The sequence below is a fragment of the Bubalus bubalis genome, chromosome 11, assembly GCF_019923935.1.
Source record: "Bubalus bubalis isolate 160015118507 breed Murrah chromosome 11, NDDB_SH_1, whole genome shotgun sequence".
Taxonomy (NCBI): Eukaryota; Metazoa; Chordata; class Mammalia; order Artiodactyla; family Bovidae; genus Bubalus; species Bubalus bubalis.
In genome coordinates, this window is record NC_059167.1 from 79,596,635 (window position 1) to 79,607,595 (window position 10,961).

Sequence of the window (10,961 nt, forward strand, 5' to 3'; positions counted from 1 at the left end):
TCCTCCCTCCTCCCTCCCCATACCATCCCTCCGGGTTGTTCCAGTGCACCAGCCCCGAGCATCCAGTATTGTGCAACGGACCTGGACTGGTGACTCGTTTCATATATGATATTATATGCATTTCAATGCCATTCTCCCAAATCATCCCACCCTCTCCCTCTCCCACAGAGTCCAAAGGACTGTTCTATACATCAGTGTCTCTTTTGCTGTCTCGTATACAGGGTTATTGTTACCATCTTTCTAAATTCCATATATATTCATTAGTATACTGTATTGGTGTTTTTCTTTCTGGCTTACTTCACTCTGTATAATAGGCTCCAGTTTCATCCACCTCATTAGAACTGATTCAAATGTATTCTTTTTAATGGCTGAGTAATACTCCATTGTGTATATGTGCCTCAGCTTTCTTATCCATGCGTCTGCTGATGGACATCTAGGTTGCTTCCATGTCCTGGCTATTAAAAACAGTGCTGCAATGGACATTGGGGTACATGTGTCTCTTTCAATTCTGGATTCCTCAGTATGTATGCCCAGCAGTGGGATTGCTGGATCATAAGGCAGTTCTATTTCCAGGTTTTTAAGGAATCTCCACACTGTTCTCCATAATGGCTGTACTAGTTTGCCTTCCCACCAACAGTGTAAGAGGGTTCCCTTTTCTCTACAACCTCTCCAGCATTTATTGCTTGTAGACTTTTGGATCGCAGCCATTCTGACTGGCGTGAAATGGTACCTCATAGTGGTTTTGATTTGCATTTCTCTGACAATGAGTGATGTTGAGCATCTTTTCATGTGTTTGTTAGCCATCTGTATGTCTTCTTTGGAGAAATGTCTAGCTCTTTGGCCCATTTTTTGATTGGGTCATTTGTTTTTCTGGAATTGAGCTGTAGGAGTTACTTGTATATTTTTGACACTGGGTTGCTTGTCAGTTGCTTCATTTGCTATTATTTTCTCCCATTCTGAAGGCTGTCTTTTCACCTTGCTTATAGTTTCCTTTGTTGTACAGAAGCTTTTAAGGTTAATTAGGTCCCATTTGTTTATTTTTGCTTTTATTTCCAATATTCTGGGAGGTGGGTCATAGAGGATCCTGCTGTGATGTATGTCAGAGAGTGCTTTGCCTGTTCGCCTCTAAGAGTTTTATAGTTTCTGGTCTTACATTTAGATCTTTAATCCATTTTGAGTTTATTTTTGTGTATGGTGTTAGAAAGTGCTCTAGTTTCATTCTTTTTCAAGTGGTTGACCAGTTTTCCCAGCACCACTTGTTGAAGAGATTGTCTTTAATCCATTGTATATTCTTGCCTCCTTTGTCAAAGATAAGGTGTCCTTATGTGCATGGATTTATCTCTGGGCTTTCTATTTTGTTCCATTGATCTCTATTTCTGTCTTTATGCCAGTACCATATTGTCTTGATGACTGTCACTTTGTAGTAGAACCTGAAGTCAGTTAGGTTGATTCCTCCAGTTCCATTCTTCTTTCTCAAGATAGCTTTGGCTATTCGAGGTTTTTTGTATTTCCATACAAATTGTGAAATTATTTGTTCTAGCTCTGTGAAAAATACCGTTGGTAGCTTGATAGGGATTGCATTGAATCTATAAATTGCTTTGGGTAGTATACTCATTTTCACTATATTGATTCTTCCAATCCATGAACATGGTATATTTCTCCATCTATTAGTGTCCTCTTTGATTTCTTTCACCAGTGTTTTATAGTTTTCTATATATAGGTCTTTAGTTTCTTTAGGTAGATATATTCCTAAGTATTTTATTCTTTCCGTTGCAATGGTGAATGGAATTGTTTCCTTAATTTCTCTTTCTGTTTTCTCATTATTAGTGTATAGGAATGCAAGGGATTTCTGTGTGTTGATTTTATATCCTGCAACTTCACTATAATCATTGATTAGTTCTAGTAATTTTCTGGTGGAGTCTTTAGGGTTTTCTACGTAGAGGATCATGTCATCTGCAGAGAGTGAGAGTTTTACTCCACTTTTCCAATTTGGATTCCTTTTATTTCTTTTTCTGTTCTGATTGCTGTGGCCAAAACTTCCAAAACTATGTTGAATAGTAATGGTGAAAGTGGGCACCCTTGTTTTGTTCCTGACTTTAGAGCAAATGCTTTCAATTTTTCACCATTGAGGATAATGTTTGCTGTGGGTTTGTCATATATAGCTTTTATTATGTTGAGGTATGTTCCTTCTATTCCTGCTTTCTGGAGTGTTTTGATCATAAATGGATGTTGAATTTTGTCAAAGGCTTTCTCTGCATCTATTGAGATAATCATATGGTTTTTATTTTTCAATTTGTTAATGTGGTGTATTACATTGATTGATTTGCGGATATTGAAGAATCCTTGCATCCCTGGGATAAAGCCCACTTGGTCATGGTGTATGATCTTTTTGATGTGTTGTTGGATTCTGAATGCTAGAATTTTGTTAGGGATTTTTGCATCTATGTTCATCAGTGATATTGGCCTGTAGTTTTCTTTTTTGTGGGATCTTTGTCAGGTTTTGGTATTAGGGTGATGGTGGCCTCAAAAAATGAGTTTGGAAGTTTACCTTCCTCTGCAATTTTCTGGAAGAGTTTGAGCAGGAAAGGTGTTAGCTCTTCTCTAAATTTTTGGTAGAATTCAGCTGTGAAGCCGTCTGGACCTGGGCTTTTGTTTGCTGGAAGATTTTTGATTATAGTTTCAATTTCCAAGCTTGTGGTGGGTCTGTTAAGATTTTCTATTTCTTCCTGGCCCAGTTTTGGAAAGTTGTACTTTTCTAAGAATTTGTCCATTTCTTCCACATTGTCCACTTTATTGGCATATAATTGTTGATAGTAGTCTCTTATGATCCTTTGTATTTCTGTGTTGTCTGTTGTGATCTCTACATTTTCATTTCTAATTTTACTGATTTGATTTTTCTCCCTTTTTTCTTGATGAGTCTGGCTAATGGTTTGTAAATTTTATTTATCCTTTCAAAGAACCAGCTTTTGGCTTTGTTGATTTTTGCTATGGTCTCTTTTGTTTGTTTTGCATTTATTACTGCCCTAATTTTTAAGTTTTCTTTCCTTCTACTAACCCTGGGGTTCTTCATTTCTTCCTTTTCTAGTTGCTTTACGTGTAGAATTAGGTTATTTATTTGACTTTTTTCTTTTTTCTTGAGGTATGCCTGTATTACTATGAACTTTCCCCTTAGGACTGCTTTTAAAGTGTCCCACAGGTTTTGGGTTACTGTGTTTTAATTTTCATTAATTTTTATGCAAATTTTTATTTCTTTTTTGATTTCTTCTCTGATTTGTTGGTTATTCAGCAGTGTGTTGTTCAGCCTCCATATGTTGGAATTTTTAATAGTTTTTCTCCTGTAATTGAGATCTAATCTTACTGCATTGTGGTCAGAGAAGATGCTTGGAATGATTTCAAATTTTTTGAATTTACCAATGCTAGATTTATGGCCTAGGATGTGATCTATCCTGGAGAAGGTTCCATGTGCACTTGAGAAAAAGGTGAAATTCATTTTTGGGGGATGAAATGTCCTATAGATATCAATTAGGTCTAACTGGTCTATTGTATCGTTTAAAGTTTGTGTTTCCTTGTTAATTTTCTGTTTAGTTGATCTATCCATAGGTGTGAGTGGGGTATTAAAGTCTCCCACTATTATTGTGCTATTGTTAATTTCTCCTTTCATACTTGTTAGCATTTGTTTACATATTGCAGCACTCCCGTGTTGGGTGCATATATATTTATAATTGTTATATCTTCTTCTTGGATTGATCCTTTGATCGTTATGTAGTGACCATCTTTGTCTCTTTTCACAGCCTTTGTTTTAAAGTCTATTTTATCTGATATGAGTATTGCTACTCCTGCTTTCTTTTGGTCCCTATTTGCATGGAAAATCTTTTTCCAGCCCTTCACTTTCAGTCTGTATGTGTCCCCTGTTTTGAGGTGGGTCTCTTGTAGACAGCATATGTAGGGGTCTTGTTTTTGTATCCATTCAGCCAGTCTTTGTCTTTTGGTTGGGGCATTCAACCCATTTATGTTCAAGGTAATTATTGATAAGTATGATCCCGTTGCCATTTACTTTATTGTTTTGGGTTTGAGTTTATACACCCCTTTTGTGTTTCCTATCCAGAGAAGATCCTTTAGTATTTGTTGGAGAGCTGGTTTGGTGGTGCTGAATTCTCTCAGCTTTTGCTTGTCTGTAAAGCTTTTGATTTCTCCTTCTTATTGGAATGAGATCCTTGCTGGATACAGTAATCTGGGCTGTAGGTTATTTTCTTTCATCACTTTAAGTATGTCTTGCCATTCCCTCCTGGCTTGAAGAGTTTCTATTGAAAGATCAGCTGTTATCCTTATGGGAATTCCCTTGTGTGTTATTTGTTGTTTTCCCCTTGCTGTTTTTAGTATTTGTTCTTTGTGTTTGATCTTTGTTAATTTGATTAATATGTGTCTTGGGGTGTTTCGCCTTGGGTTTATCCTGTTTGGGACTCTCTGGGTTTCTTGGATTTGAGTGATTATTTCCTTCCCCATTTCAGGGAAGTTTTCAACTATTATCTCCTCGAGTATTTTCTCATGGTCTTTCTTTTTGTCTTCTTCTTCTGGGACCCCTATGATTCGAATGTTGTAGCGTTTAATATTGTCCTGGAGGTCTCTGAGATTGTCCTCATTTCTTTTAATGCATTTTTCTTTTTTCCTCTCTGATTCATTTATTTCTGCCATTCTATCTTCTAATTCACTAATCCTATCTTCTACTTCTGTTATTCAACTATTTGTTGGCCCCAGTTGTTTTTTATTTCATTTATTGCATTATTCATTATATATTGACTCTTTTTTATTTCTTCTAGGTCCTTGTTAAACCTTTCTTGCATCTTCTCAATCCTTGTCTCCAGGCTATTTATCTGTGATTTCATTTTGATTCTAAGATTTTGGATCAATTTCGCTATCATTATTTGGAATTCTTTATCAGGTAGATTCCCTATCTCTTCCTCTTTTGTTTGGTTTGGTGGGCATATATCCTGTTCTTTTATCTGCTGGGCATTCCTCTGTCTATTCATCTTGTTTAAATTGCTGAGTTTTGTGTGTCTTTTCTGTATTCTGGCAGTTTGTGGAGTTCTCTTTATTGTGACGTTTCCTCGCTGTGTGTGGGTTTGTACAGGTGGCTTGTCAAGGTTTCTTGGTTAGGGAAGCTTGTATCGGTGTTCTGGTGGGTGGAGCTGGATTTCTTCTCTCTGGAGTGCAATGAAATGTCCAGTAATGAGTTATGAGATGTCTATGGTTTTGGGGTGACTTTGGGCAGCCTGTATATTGGAGCTCAGGGCTGTGTTCCTTGTTGCTGGAGAATTTGCTTGGTATGTCTTGCCCTGGAACTTGTTGGCCCTTGTGTGGTGCTTGGTTTCAGTGTGGGTATGGAGGCATTTGATGAGCTCCTGTCAATTAATGTTCCTTGGAGTCAGGCGTTCCCTGGAGTCAGGGTTTGACCTTAAGCCTCCTGCTTCCAGTTATCAGTCTTATTTTTACAGTAGTTTCAAAACTTCTCCTTCTATACAGCTCCATTGATAAAACATCTATGTTAAGGAAGAAAAGTTTCTCCACCGTGAGGGTCACCCAGAGAGGTTCACAGCGTTACATGGAGAAGAGAAGAGGGAGGAGGGAGTTAGAGGTGACCCGAATGAGATGAGATTGAATCAATAGAGGAGAGAGTGGGCTAGCCAGTAATCACTTCCTTATGTGCACTCCACAACTGGACTGCTCAGAGATGTTCACGCAGTTATACATAGAAAAGAAGAAGGAGGAAGGAGACAGAGGTGGCCAGAAAGATAAAAGGGGGGAATGAAAAGGAGGGAGGCAGATCCAGCCAGTAATCAGTTCCCTAAGTGTTCTCCACCCTCTGGAACACACAGAAATTCATAGAGTTGGGTAGAGTAGAGAGTGGTTAGGGAGGAGACACAGGCGACCTGGTGGAGAAAAAGGAGAGTCGAAAGGGAGAGAGAGCAGTCAAGCCAGTAATCTCGCTCCCTAGTGGAAAATGGGTCCTGAAGATCGGGTTCTTAAAGGTACAAAATTGGTAACAAATACATAAAAGCAAAAATTAAAAATCTAGAGTAGAGTTTGGAATTTCAAAAATACAATATTAAAGAAAAGAAGAAGGAAAAGAAAGAGAGAAAAAAAAAAGTTGCAAAACTTATAAAGAAAATATAGGTACAAAATTGATAACAAATACCAAAAAGCATAAATTAAAAATCTAGAGTAGAATTTGGAATTTCAGATATACAATGTTATATAAAAGAAGAAGAGAAATAAAGAGAGGGGAAAAAAGTCACAAAAATTATAATAAAAAAAATAGGGTCAAAATTGATAACAAATACCAAAAAGCTAAAATTAAAAATCTAGAGTAGTGTTTGGAATTTCAAAAACACAATATTAAAGAAAAGAAGAATAAGAAAAAAAAAAACAAGGTCACAAAAATTATAAAAACTATATATATGAAGTTTGCTTTAAAAAAATAGGGTCTTTTTTTTTTTGCAAATTAATAGTAGGTTATAAAAGTGAAAATTAAAGGAATAATAGAGGACTTAATTTTTTTTAAAAAATTAAAAAAAAAGAAAGAAAGAATGATCGTAAAAATAGTAAAAATATATCTAGGACTTTCTCTGGTTTTGTTGTTGGTATTGTGGGGTCAGTTCATTTTCAGCTAGTTCCTTGGTCCGACTTATATTTCTCAAGATCTATAGGCCCCTTCCTATGTAGTCGGTACTAACCACAGGGTTTTAATCTATTGCCTGTAGCTTCCAAGGCGGTTCCCTCTGTTATAGCTTCTTCTGTTTGCTGGTCTCTTCAGTGTCTGGTTTCTGCCCTGACACAAAGGGGACAGTGGTAGACACTTTTTTTTTTTTTTAGGCTCACTTGTTCAGTCGCGCTGTGGGGAGGGAGGGACGCTGCAAACAAATAACACTGGCGTGTACTTGCAGTGCCTCAGCCACATTGGGTCTGCCCCCGCTTATGGCGCGTGTGCCCTCCCTGTCCACACTGCTCAGGCTCTAGGTTGCTCCGCTGGGAGCCATCCGAGGCCAGCCCTGGGCTGCTTGCACCTCCCAGGTCCAAGCCGCTCAGGTTCAGGCACTCAGGTAGTCCCCAGAGGCGCAGACTAGGTTGGGCCTGCGTTTTGTGTCCTTCCCAGGTCTGAGCAGCTCAGGTGATGAGGTGTTTGGCGAGCGTGGTCGCTGCGACTTATTGCCTCCCCGCCGCTTGGTTATCTAGGTGTACAACCGATACACCTTCTCAGGTGGATGTTGACTGTCCAGACCCCCAAGAAGTTTTAGTTAGCAAAGAAGCCTGCTTACAGTTTTATAGATAATGTCTCTCTGGGGCTGTGATTGCCCCCTACTGGCTCTGGCTGCCTGTCACCAGAGGGGGATGGTCTGCAGCTGGCTATCTCTGTTCAGTCCTTTGTACCGTGCGTGGGCCTGGCGGTGTCTTAGGTTATGGCTGGCTTTTCGCGTGGTAGATATCCCACAGTCTGGTTTGCTAGTCTGAATTATTTCACTCAGATAGCGCTCAGGGTATTCAGGCCAGATCCTTACTCTAAGCGATGCATCCCGTGCCACAGCTCCCTTCCCAGCCCCTGCTTGCTAGTGGCGTGTGCAGGCGTCTGCGCTGCTTCTCTGCTGGGGGAGTTACTGTAGGGCTCGTAATCTGCAGGTTTTAATTGTTTATTTATTTTTCCTCCCTGTTATGTTGCCCTCTGTGCTTCCAAGGCTTGGCACAGATTCACCAGTGAGAGTGTTTCCTGGTGTTTGGAAACTTCTCTCTTTTTAAGACTCCCTTCCCAGGATGGAACTCTGTCCCTCCCTCTTTTGTCTTTTTTTTTGTCTTTTATATTTTTTCCTACCTCCTTTAGAAGACTTGGGTTGCTTTTCTGGGTGCCTGATGTCCTCTGCCGGCATTCAGAAGTTGTTCTTTGGAATTTACTCGGCATTTAAATGTTCTTTTGATGAATTTGTGGGGGAGAAAGTGTTCTCCCCGTCCTACTCCTCTGCCATCTTAACTCCTCCCCTAAAGGCATAATTCTAAATGATTGGCTAATTTCCATTATTTAGATGTATTTTAAAAACTAATCACTATTTGGTATTCTTCCAATTATACAGTATTATAGACAATATTTTTATGAACAAACATCATTAAAGTTGTAGTGAAATTGCTTGGATAAGGGAAAAAACATGACATTAAATGTTTGGTTTCCATGAAGAAATTTTTCACCAAGCTATGGCTTCAACAGCAACCCATGAAGCTGCTGACTTTCCAATACTATACCAAGTCAGGATATTACTACTTTAAATTAGTTTTCATTTTACTAAGTGAAAAATTTCAGTTTTAATTTCCTTTTATTTTAATCAGTAAGGTTTTTGTCATTACACATTTTGTAATAAAAAATAAGATTAGAAAACATCAGAGTACCTCACAGAGAATAAGAACTAATATATTTTCATAAAAGTGAAAAAAGCTGGCTTAAAACCCAACATTCAAAAAATTAAGATCATGGCATCTGATCTTCATGGCAGATGGGAAATAGATGAGGAAACAGTGGAAACGGTGATAGATTTTACCTTCTTGGGCTCCAAAAGCACTGCAGATGCTGACTGCAGCCATGAAATTAAAAGATGCTTCAAAGCTATCACAAACCTAGACAGCATATTTAAAAGCAGAGACATTACTTTACTGAGAAAGTTCCATCTAGTCAAAAGTATGGTTCTTCCAGTAGTCATGTATGGATGTGAGAGTTGAACTATAAAGAAAGCTAAGTGCTGAAGAATTGATGTTTTTGAACTGTGGTGTTAGAGAAGACTCTTGAGAGTCCCTTGGACAGCAAGGATATCAAACCAGTCAATCCTGAAGGAAATCAGTCCTGAATATGCATTGGAAGGTTGATGTTGAAATTGAAGCTCCAATACTTTGGCCACCTGATGTGAAGAACTGACTCATTGGAAAAGATCCTGATGCTGAAAAAACTGAAGGCAAGAGGAGAAGGGGATGATGACAGAGGATGAGATGATTGGATGGCATCACTGACTCTATAGACATGAGTTTGAGTAAGTTTTGGAAGTTGGTGATGGACAGGGAAGCCTGGCGTGCTGCAGTCCATGGAGTTGCAAAGAGTTGGACACGACTGAGTGACTGAATTGAAATGTTCTTTTCATAAAATAAGATGTATTAAACAAAATTTGGAAAGCACTGTTCTGATCTAGGTTACCTTATAACTTGTCTCTTTTCTCTCTATTACCCAGAGTTTTTATATTCAAAATATAGACCAGCAATATTAGAACTTGTGCAGAATCCCAGGATCGACTCCAAATCTACTGAATTTGAATCTTCATTTTAACAAATCCCCAGGTGATTCTACCACTTTCAAATTTGAGAAGCACTAATCTAACTGGTAGCAACAGTGATTTTTTTATTTTAAATCAAAGTTGTTGCCACCTGCCTAAATGCTTCAGTAGATTTCTATTGCCTCTAGAATAAAATACAAACACTTGGCTATGGTATACAAGATTCTGCACAATGTGAATCCCACCTGGCCCTTCAATCTTCATTCATAACTCTCTTCCCTGACTCTCTGTGCAGTCACCATGCTGATCTTTCAGTTTTCTAAACTTGTCACCTCTTGTCCCACGTTGGGTCTTATTCTTTCATTTGTCTGCAATTCCTGCCCCCCGCCCCCGCCCCCAATCTTGGTGAGCCTGACCGATTTTCATCCTCCAGGCCTCAGGAGGAGAAGGGGATATCAAATATCACTTGTTTATGTTTGGTCACTAATTGGTGTCCAACTCTTTTGTGACCCCAGGGACTGTAGTTCGCCAGGCTTCTCTGTCCATGGGATTTTCCAGGCAAGAATACTAGAGTGGGTTTCTATTTTCTTCTCCAAATATCACTACTGTAGAGAAAACCTTCTGACATTTGCTGAACTTCCTGACTAGTGTAGCCATCCACAAACCCTTTCTTAACTCTGTATCAAACACCCTGGTCATTTCCCAATGGTAATAACCATAATGAGCAGGCATATTTTTGATTGACATGTCAATATATTCATTGCTAGTAACTCCAGTTAGATTATAAGTTCTGTGAGGTCAGTATTGTTGTGTGTTCTGCTCATGGGCTCTACTCTTAGTGTCTAGAACAGTGACTGGCCCATAGTAGTCAGTTGATAAATATCTACTAAATAAATGTTGCATGGACCTTCTCCCTCTTTGCTTTCCTTTTCCCTTCTTGTCATTTCCACCCTTGAAGCTCTTAACTACATGTATGTTCTCATTGGTTCTTATGTGGTATAATTCAGTTATCTCTGCTCTTACTTGAAGACTCAGGTTCCAGCCTTCCTTTGCTCAGTAGGCTCTGTTAAATAATTAGATCCACACAGGGTCTCAGTCTGTCCTCAGTCAACTGACTTCACTTTATCAGGTGTAATCTCAATGAATCGGGTCGACATGAAAGCTAGAAACCCTGCAGTGAAATATGTAAAAGAGAAAAAAAAAAAAAAAAAGACATGTCCCAAAGACTTTGGAAAATATAAAAGGAATTTCAAGTCAAAAATTATGAGCACATGTCAAAATTTGATTTCAAATTACTGCAAGAGAAAGTCTCAGGAAACATATCCAAATAATTAGCCTTGGTAGAAACATTTTGTAGGAGATAAGTTTTTTTTTTTAAAGCTTTGATTAGAGATCATAATTATGGTCAGAGGGCTGGTTCATTTTTATTCTACTTTTGATTGTGTACTGGTATTAGGTTCATCACATGATTAATAGTCATTTGAGGGTGTAACACTAATTTCCCAGGAGTCTTTATTTCATTACAGTCTGTAAGAGAATTCCTAAAGCATTTCATTAGAAATAATAGTTAAGGCCCATGTGAGGCTATAAAGAATATCCTTCAGAAAAGATTCATTTTAGACCAGTTTGGGGAAACATTTTTCTCAAAAGTAATTCAAGTATTTA